At 40.6% G+C, this 16,472-nt stretch overlaps 1 pseudogene; it reads right to left on the reverse strand.

Annotated features, from left to right (window-relative positions):
* Positions 1 to 16,472, reverse strand: part of LOC106602899 (BRISC and BRCA1-A complex member 2-like) — a 187,559-nt pseudogene that overhangs the window by 158,086 nt on the left and 13,001 nt on the right.

The raw sequence follows: 16,472 nt of genomic DNA on the forward strand, positions 1-16,472 counted from the left end.
TGTTGGGACATTTTGATTAAATGGAAAATCTCAGCGCCTCGTTGTTGACATCTTTGTTACCTAAATGGGGTGTTGTTTGGTCTCTTGGTCAAGAGTGTGCGATGTGATTAATGGTTGAGTTCATTAGCACGTGTTTGAGTGGTGTGCTTTGGCAAGACCCAGCATTGGCAAGACCCAGATCCATTTGTGTATTGAAGTGTGTGTACGTACATGATTTGTGTAGCCTACACTTGCTGCACACTTGTAAGGGTTTTGGCTTCCTGTCCTGAGTGCATGCCCCAAGCAAATCTGTTTGGCCCAAATCTCTATCTGAAATCTAAAGATGAATGCAACAATTGGACAGTGAGCCAAAATACATATATGTGTCTGTATAAACCCCACTGTAATGCTACACTATATATACACAAAACAATGTGGACACCCATTCAAATTTGTGGATTCGGCTATTTCAGCCACACCCGTTGCTGACTGTTGTATAAAATCGAGCACACAGCCATGCAATCTCCATAGACAAACATTGGCAATAGTAGAATGGGGCTCCCGAGTGGCGCAGCGGTCGAAGGCACTGCATCTCAGTGCAAGACGCGTCACTGCAGTCCCTTGTTCGAATCCAGGCTGCATCATATCTGGCCGTGATTGGGAGTCCCATAGGGCGGCGCACAATTGGTCCAGCGTCGTCCGGGTTTGGCCGGGGTAGGCCGTCATTGTAAATAAGAATTTGTTCTTAACTGACTTGCTTAGTTAAATAAAGGTGAAATAAATAAAAATGTAAAACATTATTTAAATGGCTTTACTGAAGAGCTTAGTGACTTTCAACGCGGCAACATCATAGGATAACACCTTTCCAGCAAGTCAGTTTGTCAAATTTCTGCTCTTCTAAAGTTACCCCGGTCAAATATAAGTGCTGTTATTGTGAATTGGAAACGTCTAGGAGCAACAGCTCAACTGCGAAGTGGTAGGCTACAAGCTCACAGAACGGGACCGCCAAGTGCTGAATCGCGTAGCACTTAAAAATCATCAATGCTCGGTTGCAACACTCACTACCAAGTTCCAAACTGCCTCTGGAAGCAACGTCAGCACAATAACTGTTCAGGGGTTTTCATATTTTAAAATGGGTTTTCATGGCCGAGCAGCAACACACAAGCACACAAGCCTAAGATCACCATCCGCAATGCCAAGTGTCGGCCCGGAGTGGTGTAAAGCTCGCCACCATTGGACACTGGAGCAGTAGAAACGTACTCTGGAGAGATGAATCACGCTTCACCATCTGGCAATCCGACAGACACATCTGGGTTTGGTGGACGCCTAGAGAACGCTACCTGCCCAAATGCATAGAGCCAACTGTAAAGTTTGGTGGATGAGGAATAATGGTCTGAGGCTGCTTTTCATGGTTTGGGCTAGGCCCCTTAGTTCCAATGAAGGGAAATCCTAACACTATAGTTGTTCAAAGGTAAGTCAAAAGGTGGTTTATGCAGCTGCTGCAAGTTCTTCTTCCAATGAGGAAATAAGTTGCTCTGTCACCTAGTTCAGTTGTTCACTTTTAGCTCTTCCCAAAGTCCTACCTTGCAGTTTCCAGTTCGTAAAACTGATTCATAACGATTACTGGCGAAGGGGAGGTCTGCTTACGAGTCAATGGTGGGAAATGGCAAATGGACCGAAACGTTAGGAAAACAGGGTTTTATGGAATTAGAGAGCGGGAGAGCGAGACCTAAAGATGGAGCGAGAAGGAGAAAGGAAAAAACATCCCGGGGAGAGAAAAAGTTGGGATTATGAAAACATGGCCAGAAAGACAGCGAGAGTAAACAAAGTGGGGCTGCCAAGCAATGGCGCGATGATGTTCTTCCCCTTATGTGCGCAGCTGGTTTATGAGACAGTAAGCAATTATTCCCCACTTGTCTCCCAGACTCTGACACAGCTGGAGAATTTAACTTCTCCCTCTTAGGTGGCTTTAGAAATAGCCATGTGGAAAACTTTAAGACCCTGTAGTAAAAGCAACAGTAACAAAAGCCTCTTGCCAAGCCTCTTACCATCTCGTCTGGCATCCGTCGTCTTTGAAACATTTCCAGCAGTGAGTTTTCCACAGGGACAAAGCAATATTAACAAGTTAGCGCCCAACCCTATGTCCAATTCCTGGTTGCCATTCAACTCTTGCCTTTAATGTATTCTTATTACTGTACCATATCATCAGGTGTGTGTTTGCTGGTGAATTTCTCAGGAAAACCAATGATTGAGGTGATATGTTTGTTCCTAGATTGTGTTGGTGTATTAAGCCCATGTAAAATGCTCTGTCTTCCAACTACTCAGAACTTAACTCACAGACGACTGCTAAGCCTCTTAATTTTGAATTTGTATAAGGATATTGAATTTGAATTGAATAAAAAAAAAAAACATTTGTAATGCACAAATTGAATAATTTAATTCATGAATTAATCTTGGATTTCATGATTTGAAACTGAATTGAATGAATATAACTGAATTTTCAAATTCAATATTTATATATTCAGTTTCAATACGGTAGATATTGCATTCATCGTCTGTGTATAAAGTTGACAATCTATAATTTCAAGAACAGTTGAAGTCAGAAGTATACATACACTTAGATTACATCATTAAAACTTGTTTTTCAACCACTCCAAAAATCCCTTGTTAACAAACTATTGTTTTGGCAAGTCAGTCAGGACATCTACCTTGTGCATGACACAAGTAATTTTTCCAACAATTGTTTACAGACAGATAATTTCACTTATAATTCACTGTATCACAATTCCAGTGGGTCAGAAGTTTACATACACTAAGTTGACTGTGCCTTTAAACAGCTTGGAAAATTCCAGAAAATGATGTCATGGCTTTAGAAGCTTCTGATAGGCTAATTTACATCATTTGAGTCAATTGGAGGTATACCTGTGGATATATTTCAAGGCCTACCTTCAAACTCAGCGCCTCTTTGCTTGACATCATGGGAAAATCAAAAGAAAGCAGCCACGACCTCAGAAAAAAAATTGTGGATCTCCACAAGTCTGGTTCATCCTTAGGAGTAATTTCCAAATTCCTGAAGGTACCACGTTCATCTGTACAAACAATAGTACACAAGTATAAACACCATGGGACTACGCAGCCGTCATACCACTCAGGAAGGAGACGCGTTCTCCTAGAGATTAATGTACTGTAATGTACTTTGGTGCGATAAGTGCAAAATCAATCCCAGAACAACAGCAAAGGACCTTGTGAAGATGCTGGAGGAAACAGGTACAAAAGTATCTATATCCACAGTAAAATGAGTCCTATATCGACATAACCTGAAAGGCCGCTCAGCAAGGAAGAAGCCACTGCTCTAAAACCGCCCCAACAAAGCCAGACTACAGTTTGCAACTGCACATGGGGACAAAGATCACACTTTTTTGATAAATGTCCTCTGGTCTAATGAAACAAAAATAGAACTGTTTGCCCATAATGACCATCGTTATGTTTGGAGGAAAAAGAGGGAGGCTTGCAAGCCGAAGAACACCATCCCAACCGTGAAGCACGGGGGTGGCAGCATCATGTTGTGGGGGTGCTTTGCTGCAAGAGGGACTGGTGCACTTCACAAAATAGATGGCATCATGAGGAAAGAAAATTATGTGGATATATTGAAGCAACATCTCAAGACATCAGTCAGGAAGTTAAAGCTTGGTCGCAAATGGGTCTTCCAAATGGGCAATGACCCCAAGCATACTTCCAAAGTTGTATGTAAACTTCTGACTTCAACTGTATAGTACCAATCAAAAGTTTAGACACACCTACCCTTCCAAGGGATTTTCTTAATTTTGACTCTACATTGTAGAATAATAGTGAAGACATCAAAACTATTAAATAACACACATGGAATCATGTAATAACGCAAAAAGTGTTCAACAAATCAAAATATATTTTAGATTTTAATGTGCCTTGTTAAAAGTTAATTTGTGGAATGTGTTTTAGCCAATCAGTTGTGTTGTGACAAGGTAGGGGTGGTATACAGAAGATGGTATTTTACCAAATAGGGCTAAGTCCATATAATGGCAAGAACAGCTCAAATAAGCAAAGCGAAACGACTATCCATCATTACTTTACATGAAGGTCAGTCAATCCAGAAAATAACTGAATGTTTCTTCAAGTCTAGTCGCAAAAACCATCAAGTGCTATGATGAAACTGGCTCTCATGAGGACCGCCACAGGAAAGGAAGACCCAGAGTTACCTCTGCTGTAGAGGAAACGTTCATTAGATTTACCAGCCTCAGAAATTGCAGCCCAACAACTCCATTCATATTAAACAGCCTACCTGTTAGTTGATCATTCTAGCCTACTCCTTTTCATTTAGCAGACTTAATCCGTAATTAATTCCATTTTGCATTGATTAGAAATCTCCCACTTCACTTGCTACACATGGAGCCTGACTAACGCCGCTTTGATCTTGGATTGACCGACAATAACAACAAGCTACAGGTGTGAAATGGGTGCGTCTACCAGTGCATAGTTTTTATGGGACGTACTCATAAAAACGGTCATAAAACATGTAATGGTCTATTGTTGTAGGGTATGTAGCAATGTCACATAGATTCTTGTATTTAATTTTAGATAAAGCCTTGTCATTGTTATAATAGGCCCAATTTTTTTAGTGAAAAATGTATATCCCAGGTAATCAAATACTAACATCTGTTCGGATATTTGAATACGCCCATCCCTACTAGCAACCTGCAATAGAAAGTTCCAGGGATTGCTGTATGTGTTTGTGAATCTAAACATCTGAGAGGCTTAGCATCTGAGCAATCTAAGCTCATCATGCAACAATCTTAGAATATTTTTTACTCAATGTATAAGGAAACCATTTCTAAGCAATCTGATGGGATTACTTACTGACTCATTGCCAATTGTAAATTAGCCTGGTGCAATCAAAATTTTTCTGCAAAAGGGCGGGATATGCAGGCCAGCACATACAGAAGAAGCGATTACGCAATGCACCAACGCCTTTTCAACAGAACACTGGATGTCATGGGATCAATATGGCTGTTGACTCATCCTCACATATCAATACCAGGACTTGAGTTCTAGATAAAAGGGCGTCAAAACAACAGAATGGCCCAAGGATGTGGACAGCAAACCAGAGCCATCTGCCTTCTAATGCTCACCACACAATCTGTCTGAGCAGTAACTTGAGTGAGTCGTTCACACTAGACCAGGGTGAGGAAACAGAGCTGTGGGGAATTGTGGAAAATGAGTGAGGTGTGGGAAATGAGTGAGTTGGGGAATTGTACTCACCAGGAGTTCCGAGGGTTCTGGCAGGAATTCCGTGTCCTCCCCAAATATGAAGTCTGGAGGTAGTTCTGGATCCTGTGCATTGAATATGATGTCCCCTGAGAAAGAACAGAATTATCACGTCAGCTTTGTCACAGCTTTCACACAACAAGGAATTTAATTCAGACCACCATAGCAATGTTTACTACTCGAGCAGCGAGCACACACAAACACTTCTTATAAAAAATAAGAAGTTGATTCTACAGAAGATGGGGAAAATGTATATACCACAATGCTGATTCAACTGAATTAAAACCTTAGGTCAACACAATCAGGCCTACTTTGATTATAGCTGATGCGATAAGGTACCATTGATGACCACATGCATCAACATTCACACGCTCCTGGCTATTAGTCCAATCACTCTGTTATTTAACACTCGGTATTAAGTAAACTGTGATGAAATGGACCTGTTATGAACATGTTATGTACTGTTATGAAAGAATGAGAACATGTGACTACTGGTGCACACTTGTTCAGAAACATCATCATGGTGCACAAGGAACAACACACATTCCACTAACAACCAAACTGCCCATTTACAGTAAGACTTAAACATTTAAAATGCTAAATTTGCCATAGTCAGTATTGGCACAGAATAGTCCATATTGCTATACAGAATTTAACAGAGTAGTGGGATTGAATAGGCTAGAACTTGGTCAATATCCAGCTCCAAAAGTCTTGGGACAGTGACAAATGTTGTTGTTTTGGCTCTGCATACCAGCACTTTGGATTTGAAATTATACAATGACTATGAGGTTAAAGACTGTCAGCTTTAATTTGAGGGTATTTTCATCCATATCGGGTGAACCGTTTCCCCCCCCCCATTTTACAAAAAGTATTGGAACAAATTCACTTGCGTATTAAAGTAGTAAAAAGCTTAGTATTTGCTACCATGACTCATCATTATTCACAATTCATTCAGGACAATCCATAATCATGGTAGCATCCACATTAATGTAGAAGTGTTTAGAAATATATTATATATTTTATTTACAATAAAAGTGACTGCAAAATTATTTACCATTCATTTCTATTGGGCAAAATAATCTGAAACACAACCAAAACAAACAGTAAATGTATCCAACAAATTTGTAGTCACACAAGCTTGATCTAGTCATCGCGTGCTATGAATATGGGACCAAAAACTTTTTACTACTTTAATACACATACAGTGCCTTCAGAAAGTATTCACATCCCTTGATTTTTTCCACATTTTGTTGTGTTACAGCCCGAATGTATGTCACTGGCCTACACACACACACACTAATGTCAAAGTATGTTTTTTTTCAATATTTTTACAAATGGATTAAAAATGAAAAGCTGAAATGTCTTGAAACAATAAGTATTCAACCCCTTTGTCATGGCAAGCCTAAATAGATTCAGGTGTACAAATTTGCTTAACAAGTCACATAATAAGTTGCATGGACTCACTCCATGTGCAATAATAGTGTTTAACATGATTTTTGAATGACTACCTCATCTCTGTACCCCACAAAGACCAGGGAGATTTTCCAATGTTCGTAGAGGGGCACCTATTGGTAGACTGAATATCCCTTTGAGCATGGTGAAGTTATTAATTACACTTTGGATGGTGTATCAATACACCCAGTCACTATAAAGATACAGGCATCCTTCCTAATTCAGTTGCCGGAGAGGAAGGAAACTGCTCAGAGATTTTACCATGAGGCCAATGGGGAGTTTAAAAAAGTTAAAGAGTTTAATGGCAGTGATAGGAGAAAACTGAGGATAGATCAACAGCATTGTAGTAACTCCACAATACTAACCTAATTGACAATGTGAAAAGAAGAAGGGAGCCTGTACAGAATACAAATATTCCAAAACCTGCATCCTAAGCAAGGTACTAAAGTAATACTGCAAAAAATGTGGCAAAGGAATAATATTTTGTCCTGAATACAAAGTAGTGTGTTTGGGGAACATCCAATACAACACATTACTGAGTACCACTCTTCATAATTTCAAGCATAGCGGTGGCTGCATCATGTTATGGGTATACTTGTAATCGTTAAGGACTGGGGAGTTTTTCCGGATAAAAGAGATACACAGAATGGAGTGAAGCACAGGCAAAATCCTAGAGGAAAACCTGGTTCAATCTGCTTTCCATCAGACACTGGAAAATAAATTCACCTTTCTGCAGGACAATAACCTAAAACACAATGCCAGATCAACATTGGAGCTGCTTACCAAGAAGACAGTAATGTTCCTGAGTGGCCGAGTTACAGTTTGACTTAAATTTACTGGTTGACTAGCAATGATCGAAAACCAATTTGACAGAGCTTGAAGAATTTTGTAAAGAATAAATGGACAAATGTTGCACAATCCAGGTGTGAAAAGATCTTAGAGACTTACCCAGAAAAACTCACCTCTCACTGTCCAAATACTTTTGAGCTCACTGTAGTTCAGAATGTTCAGATGTTACACAATTCTTTTTCCGTCCGCGCAGAGTGTTTTGGCAGAGAGGGAGAAGAGCCAAACATACACATGGCAGTATTTTTCCAGACAGGAGTTTTTTTTCTTCTTTTTTTTCACCTTTATTTAACCAGGTAGGCTAGTTGAGAACAAGTTCTCATTTGCAACTGCGACCTGGCCAAGATAACCTGTTGGGGATAGGGGGCAGTATTTGCATGGCCGGATAAAAAAACGAACCCGATTTAATCTGGTTACTACTCCTGCCCAGTAACTAGAATATGCATATACTTGTTTGATTTGGATAGAAAACACCCTAACGTTTCTAAAACTGTTTGAATGGTGTCTGTGAGTATAACAGAACTCATATGGCAGTCAAAACCCTGAGACAAATCCTGACAGGAAACTGAAATCTGATGTGTGGATATCACTTCAAACATTTGCCATTGAAACACACAGGGGCTTGTGAATCAATTAGCACTTCCTATGGCTTCCACTAGATGTCCCCAGTCTTTACAAAGTGGTTTGAGTCTCCTACTATCAAAATTGACTGAAAGAGAGGCTGTGGAACTTGGTCACAGGGGATGGGCCATTACCATTGTGACGTCGGCGCCCATGGGTACTCTCCCTTTTCGAAACGTTTTGAAAAACAATGCAACCGTCCCAATGGAATATTATTGAAGCCCTGGTTGAAAAAGCCCCTAAAGATTTATGTTATACAACGTTTGACATGTTTGAACGAACTTAAATATATTTTTTTTGCTCATTCCTGACGACAAGTCAGACGCACACGGTACATTTTCACTAGCCTTCGGAGCGCGCTAACACTATTGGGACATAAATTATTAACTTTTTTGAACAAAACTACATTTGTTATGGACCTGGGATTCCTAGAAGTGCCTTCTGATAAAGATAATCAAAGGTAAGGGATTATTTACAATAGTATTTTTGATGGTTGATCGTTCCAAGATGGCTCCAACATTTATAGCCTAGACTTTTTTTCTGGGCATACCACGTCGTTTATTGCAAAGTGTGATTTCCCAGTAAAGTTATTTTTAAATCTGGCAAAGCGATGGCATTCAAGACATGTTAATCTATAAGTCTTTGAATGACAATATTACATTTTAACAATGTTTTCGAATAGTAATTTTGTAAATTGTAGCGCTAATTCACCAGAAGCATTTGAGGGAAAAGATTTTCTGAACGTCATGCGCCGATGTAAAATGCTGTTTTTATATATAAATATGAACTTTATCGAACAAAAAATGCATGTGTTGTGTAACATGATGTCCTAGGAGTGTCATCTGATGAAGGTTGTCAAAGGTTAGTGCTGCATTTAGCTGTGTTTTGGGTATTTGTGATGCATGCTAGTTGCTTTGAAAATGGCTATGTGATTATTTCTGGCTGGGTACTCTGCTGACATAATCTAATGTTTTGCTTTTGCTGTAAAGCCTTTTTGAAATCGGACAACGTGGTTCGATTCAGGAGAGGTGTATCTATAAAACGGTGTAAAATAGTCATATGTTTGAGAAATTGAAGTTATAGCATTTATGAGGTTTTGCATTTAGCGCGACGCGATTCCACTGGCTGTTGATTAGGGTGGGACGCAAGCGTCCCACTGGCCCAGACAGGTTATTAAAGCGTAGCAATTCGACACACACAACAACACAGAGTTACACATGGAATAAACAAAACATACAGTCAATAATACAGTAGAACAAAATAAAACAAAAAGTCTATATACAGTGAGTGCAAATGAGGTAATTTAAGGCAATAAATAGGCCATGGTGGCGAAGTAATTACAATATAGCAATTAAAACACTGGAATGGTAGATGTGAAGAAGATGAATGTGCAAGTAGAGATACTGGGGTGCAAAGGAGCAAGATAAATAAATAAATACAGTATGGGGATGAGGTAGGTAGATAGATGGGCTGTTTACAGATGGGCTATGTACAGGTGCAGTGAACTGTGAGCAGCTCTGACAGCTGGTGCTTAAAGCTAGTGAGGGAAATATGAGTCTCAAAAAGGTATCAAAAAGGTAGGAGGGGATTTGCCATAAATCTGTCAAAATGTCTAGAAGCCAGTCAAAATACTTGTTGGACCAATATACTGGCACACACCCTGACCGGAGGGAGCTGTAGAGGGACTGGAGTAGGGGGGGTTACCATTTTGCACTGGACCACCTGTACAAGTAGGACTATATATGGAGAACAACATACACAGTCCATAGTGTGTGTGTGTGTGTGCGTGCATGCCTGCTTAGGGTAACCTCCCCCCAGGCGTTAATGACTAAGTAGACAAATGTTATGGTGGTCAAAAATCCTAACCTCCACATCACACATTCTAACAGCTACGTTGGTGAGGCTCTGGAGAGAGCTTGCTCTAACGGCACAGCTTGTCTTTCGTTGTGTGCGGTGCCATCACGCTCTTGCACACTATCAGCAGGCAGGTCAAAACACTGGCAAGGACCCCGAGGCCTTGCATCCTTGACTAAACAAAGTCTTCCTCAGGCAAAAGAGCAGGAAACAGTGAGCAATATTTTTATTTAAATAGGCAAGTCAGTTAAGAACAAGTTCCTATTTACAATGACGGCCTACACGGGCCAAACCGGACGACGCTGGGCCAATTGAACGGTGCCCTATGGGACTCCCAATCACGGCCGGTTATGATACAGCCTGGATTCGAACAAGGGCATCTGTAGTGACGCCTCTAGCACTAAGATGCAGTGCCTTAGACCGCTGCGCCACAACAAGTACTGAAGTTTCAGGCGCTGCCAGACTCCCAGAAACTGGGTCTGTAAAGTACTCTGTCTATTTTATTTGATTAGAGGCACTTTGGAAATGATGCCAGGTACATTCAATCTATTTATTACCACATTTATTTGCACACAAATAAACTTGATCTTCAGACAAAAATATTGAAACAATGAAAAAGGATACAAATACAAAAAAGCTTATGGATGCCTATTCAAACGTAGGATTACTCAAAAGACAAAAAACAGATAATGAGAAGCAGGCCAAGTAAAAAATTAAATTGGAAAAAGAATATTGCTTAACATTTACTGGATATTTTAAAACACTTTTGTATTTATCCAACAGTACACTCATTTTATTTCAGTGTTTTATGAGGAGGAAAAACACTGATGATCCAGACATACTGTAAAAATATTGGGGCAAGGGAAGTACCCATATCCAGTTTTAGTGAATTGAATACAAAAAAACTACACTATCAATTAACCTGTTTAGGATAGGGGGCAGTATTGACACGGCTGGATAAAAAAACTTACCCGATTTAATCTGGTTACCACTCCTACCCAGTAACTAGAATATGCATATACTTATTACATATGGATAGAAAACACCCTAAAGTTTCTAAAACTGTTTGAATGGTGTCTGTGAGTATAACAGAACTCATTTGGCAGGCAAAAACCTGACAAGGTTTCAGGCAGGAAGTGGCCTGTCTGACAAGGTGTCATTCTTCTTGTCTCTGTTTATTGAAGAGTGAGGATCTTAGCTGTCCCGTGACACTTCCTACGGCTGCCATAGGGTCTCAGAAGGCGGCAAAAAGCTGAATCGTGGCTTTGCAGGCTCTGGCTGAAACAAAGTAGCGCGTTTGGGTAGTGGCTGGTTACAGTACTGTGAGACTCAGGCGCGTGCCCGCGTCGACCGAAAGCTTTGTTTACTTTCCTCAGTTTAGCTAAATGGACATTCCCGGTCGGAATATTATCGCTTTTTTACGAGAAAAATGGCATAAAAATGGATTTTAAACAGCGGTTGACATGTCTCGAAGTACGGTAATGGAATATTTAGATTTTTTTTGTCACGAATTGCGCCATGCGCGCGACCCTGATTTACCATTTCAGATAGTGTCTTGGACGCACGAACAAAACGCCGCTATTCGGATATAACGATGGATTATTTTGGACCAAACCAACATTTGTTATTGAAGTAGCAGTCCTGGGAGTGCATTCTGACGAAGACAACAAAAGGTAATCAAACTTTTATAATAGTAAATATGATTATGGTGAGTGCTAAACTTGCCGGGTGTCTAAATAGCTAGCCCGTGATGCCTGGGCTATGTACTTAGAATATTGCAAAATGTGCTTTCACCAAAAAGCTATTTTAAAATCGGACATATCGAGTGCATAGAGGAGGTCTGTATCTATAATTCTTAAAATAATTGTTATGCTTTTTGTGAACGTTTATCGTGAGTAATTTAGTAAAATGTTAGCGAATTCCTCCGGAAGTATGCTAGTTCTGAAAGTCACATGCTAATGTAAAAAGCTGGTTTTTGATATAAATATGAACTTGATTGAACAAAACATGCATGTATTGTATAACATAATGTCCTAGGGTTGTCATCTGATGAAGATCATCAAAGGTTAGTACTGCATTTAGCTGTCTTCTGGGTTTATGTGACATTATATGCTAGCTTGAAAAATGGGTGTCTGATTATTTCTGGCTTGGTACTCTGCTGACATAATCTAATGTTATGCTTTCGTTGTAAAGCCTTTTTGAAATCGGACAGTGTGGTTAGATTAACGAGAGTCTTGTCTTTAAATAGCTGTAAAATAGTCATATGTTTGAGAAATTGAAGTAATAGGATTTTTAAGGTTTTGAAAATCGCGCCACAGGCTTCAAGTGGCTGTTACGTAGGTGGGACGAATTTGTCCCGCCTAGCCCATAGAGGTTAAATCCCCAAATTACACTATGCTATAGTATGATAAAGGGCACAGAATAACCTGTATCAGCCAGATGGAATCACTTTCAGTGACATAGTAAAATGCGAATACTGAATCAGTCAGTATGGGACTAAGTCATGATCTTAAATCTCTTGCCAAAGTCTCAATGAAATGGTTAAGCATCTGTTCGAATGACTTGTCAGTAAGTCATCATCCGCCACAAAACCAGAAATGCCAAACCAACTCACATAGCTGGCTCGCTCCTCATCTCCTGCTATTTTTGATGTGAGTGATTAAGTGGGAGGCAGATGCAGCTGAGGGAGTTGTGAAATGAAAACCAGGAAACAATTTACCTCAGTAACTCTGTTTTTGCACACATTGACCTGCAGCAAGGTGGTAAATAATAGTCTATACTTCTCTACAGTATTTGTTTGACTTGAGCAATAGGTTCTACCTGTTGTGGCTATTTGCGTTTTAGGCTTATAACCTTTTCATTCACACATGCCAAACACAAAAACTTCAGTGCTGGTTTTAAAAACTATTCTTATAAAAATATAATTTAACCTTTTACTGTGTGTGTGTGTGTGTGTGTGTGTGTGTGTGTGTGTGTGTGTGTGTGTGTGAGAGAGAGAGAGAGAGAGAGAGAGAGAGAGACTCACAGCCATTCCAGGAACACCAAATTAAGATCATTCCCGCATGAGATATAATCATTTAAAAACATCTTGTGGCGCATGAAAGCATTTTTGGAGCCAAGCTCATAAGGAAAGACTCAAATGTGGGACTTCTCTCAAAGGAGAGGTTTGTTTCATGCAATTCCAGTAAGATAAACACTATGTTTATTGGGGTATCAGCAAAATAGTGGCTGCAAGTGTTCAAATGTTCCATACTTTCATAAGCACTGAGAAAAAGGGTGGCAGGTATCCACTATTAGATAACCTAGCGGTTAGAGCATTGGGCCAGGTTCGAATCTCCGAGCTGACTAGGCAAAAAAAATAATAATGGCGATCTGGCAATGAGCAAGACACTTAACCCTAATTGCTCAAATAATGGCTGATCCCATGACGTGACCCCATTGTACTAGGGTGTCTCAGGGGGAGTGAGATATGCAAAAAACACATTTCCATTTCATCACACACACACACACTTGTACAGGCTACACACTTGTGAAACAGGACAAATATAAGCACCCCCTATTTGACCTTTTGAGTTAGACTAAACTTAACCCTTGTGCAGTGCTCAGGTCTGTGGGACCCATTTTCAATGTTTACTAAAAGAAAAATTATACAATCGATAACTTTTCAACCTGAGACTCATTGGCCTTTACTCATTTTCTGTGAAGAACATGTAAAATAATAAATTTTCACCTTTCACACCCCTTCACATTTATACTACATATGTGGTGTTCGCGTCCACTGGACCCGAGGGTAATAAAAGTGTGGAAAAGTGTGTGTGTGTAGGTGAAAACTAAAATTTGTCTGTCTCCCTGTCTGTCTCCCTGCCCGTCTCTCGCTTTTCTTGCACTCTTTACCCTTTGTAGTGTGTGAAACTACACAATGTATTGCGGGAACACGCACAATACATTATTTTGATACATTGTAAAAAAAATATATATTTTCCCCACACACTACCCTAGCCAGGTGCAAATTGGGGGAGGGACACAACAAATAAATTGCTTTGCATGTGTGGCTCCTTAACACAATCAATCAGTATGGCAAAAAAAATCTCTGCTCAGAGGGCCTTAAAAAAATGTTTTGCAGAGAGAGAAGCTAGTGTGGGTCTTCCACTTTGGAAGATGAAGAATTTTCTGAATATGAGGATCATGTCTCTGTCAACTCGGAGTCCGACAGTGAGTTGGAAGAAGAGGATGAGATTGACCCTCCGCCAGCCCCAGGACCAGCCCATCAGCAACCATCAGCTGCCTGCAGGAGGAGAAATATTGATGTAAAAAAACATTTGTTGAAATGTAATGGTCTTCTTGCCCAAGGAATGAGCCACCCTGCATGGCTACCAATGTGATAAGGATGCAACCAGGGCCAACACGGATGGCGTTTACTCATGTGCAGGACATAAAGTCTTCTTCTGAACTATTTATCCCAGACACCATGCAGAAAATCATTCTGGACTTTTAGAGGGAAGGCGTGTTTTTAGAGAGATGGAAGGAGATTGACCAAACTCATTTACATGCATACTTTGGTGTTCTTATCCTTGCTGTTATTTTCAGATCCAATGGGGAATCCACAGTATCCCTTTGGGATGCAGAAACTGTCAGATAACTTTTCAATGCAACAACGTCTCTGGATATCTTCCACATTATTTCCAGGATTATCCGCTTTGATAACGGAGACACCAGACCAGCTCGGCGGCAGAGACAAGCTATCTGCAATCAGGTCAGTGTGGGATGATCGCCTTCCCCTGTTTTACAACACTGGGCCCAACGCTACTGGCAATGAGCAGCTTATGCCATTTAGGGGCCGATGCCCCTTCAGGCAGTACATACCGTCTAAACCAGCAAAATATGGAATCAAGATCTGGGCTGCCTGTGACGCTACTTCATCATATGCGTGGAACTTGGAAGTGTATATGGGGAAGCCAGATGGAGGAGCCCCTGAGATGAACCAACGGATCCGGGTTGTCCTGGACGTAACACTGGGACTCCGTGGCCACATCACCACATGAGAACTTTTTTACTTTGCGCAAGCTGGGACAGGAGATCCTCAAGAGGAAGCTGACGATGGTAGGAACTGTACGAAAAAACAAGCCAGAACCCCCACCTCAGCTGTTGAATACACAGAACAGGCCTATCAATTCCTCTAGTTTGTGTTCACGGCCAACACGTCCCTAGTGTCCTACGCACCAAAGAAAGGCAAAAATGTGGTACTCATGAGTACGCTGCATAGGGATGGGAGAATGTGGCCAGGAATATCAAAAAACAGAAATCATAATGGATTGCAATGCCACAAAAGGAGGGGTGGACAATTCAGACAAGCTGGTGACAGGCAACAGCTGCAAAAGAAGAACCCTACGCTGGCCACTTGTGATATTCTTCAACATCTTGGACATCTCAGCGTACAACGCATTTGTCATCTGGATGGCGTTGAACCCAGATTGGAACAGAGGGAAGCTCCAGAGGAGACGCCTCTTTCTCGAGGAGCTGGGCAAGGCATTGGTAAGAACTCAAATCCAGAGGAGGCAACATTCCCAAGGACCCCAGCTTCTGCAGCAATCGTGAGGAGGATTCAGGAGGAGGATGCTGGTGCCCCATCCGCCCGACCCACAGAACCAACAACTCCAATATCGGAAGTAAGTGTGAGTGATGTTGCATGTGTGTCTGACTCTCCTACCTTGGCCTGCTGTAACTATATATGTGAGTGAGTGAGATGTTAGTAAAATTCTTGAACTAAGTGTTATCATCATTCTAGATTGCAGCCGGTAGCAACAGGAATAAGCGCTGTGTTGTGTGTGGACCCAAGAAGGACAGGAAAACACAGTACACATGCATCAAGTGCAAGAAATACATTTGCAACACACACACAGTAAAACTCTGTCCCACATGTTGTGTGTAGACCGTTGCCAAATTTGCATCCTTTAACCTCTACTGGATCAGAGTCCTGAAATCGGGACAGTTGCTGCTCAATATGTGATATTTTACTAGAATGGCGTTGTAAACAACAGCCAACTTTCTGGGACATATGTTTTCTGACCATGTAAGACATGTCTAAATGATTGTTAATCTTAACTGCAGTTTCCAATTTACAGTAGCTATTAGAGTGAAAAAATACCATGCTTGAGGATAATGCACAACAACAAAACACTTATCAAGGCAACTGGTTTGATACATTATTTACCTTCAGGAGTTGAATGTAATTACATTCAGTAATCTTGCTCTGATCCCACAGATAAAATGTAGCGTAGTTTTGTTTTGTTAAAATCCATTTTTATATCCTAACACGATCCATGTTGTTTACAGCTTTTCGCATGAATTCCGAGTCTTTCCACAAAACTAACTAATCGACTGTTATGCTAGAGCACTGTGTAACACTTCTTAATTGAAAA

This window comes from Salmo salar, chromosome ssa01, assembly GCF_905237065.1.
Source record: "Salmo salar chromosome ssa01, Ssal_v3.1, whole genome shotgun sequence".
NCBI classification, from domain to species: domain Eukaryota; kingdom Metazoa; phylum Chordata; class Actinopteri; order Salmoniformes; family Salmonidae; genus Salmo; species Salmo salar.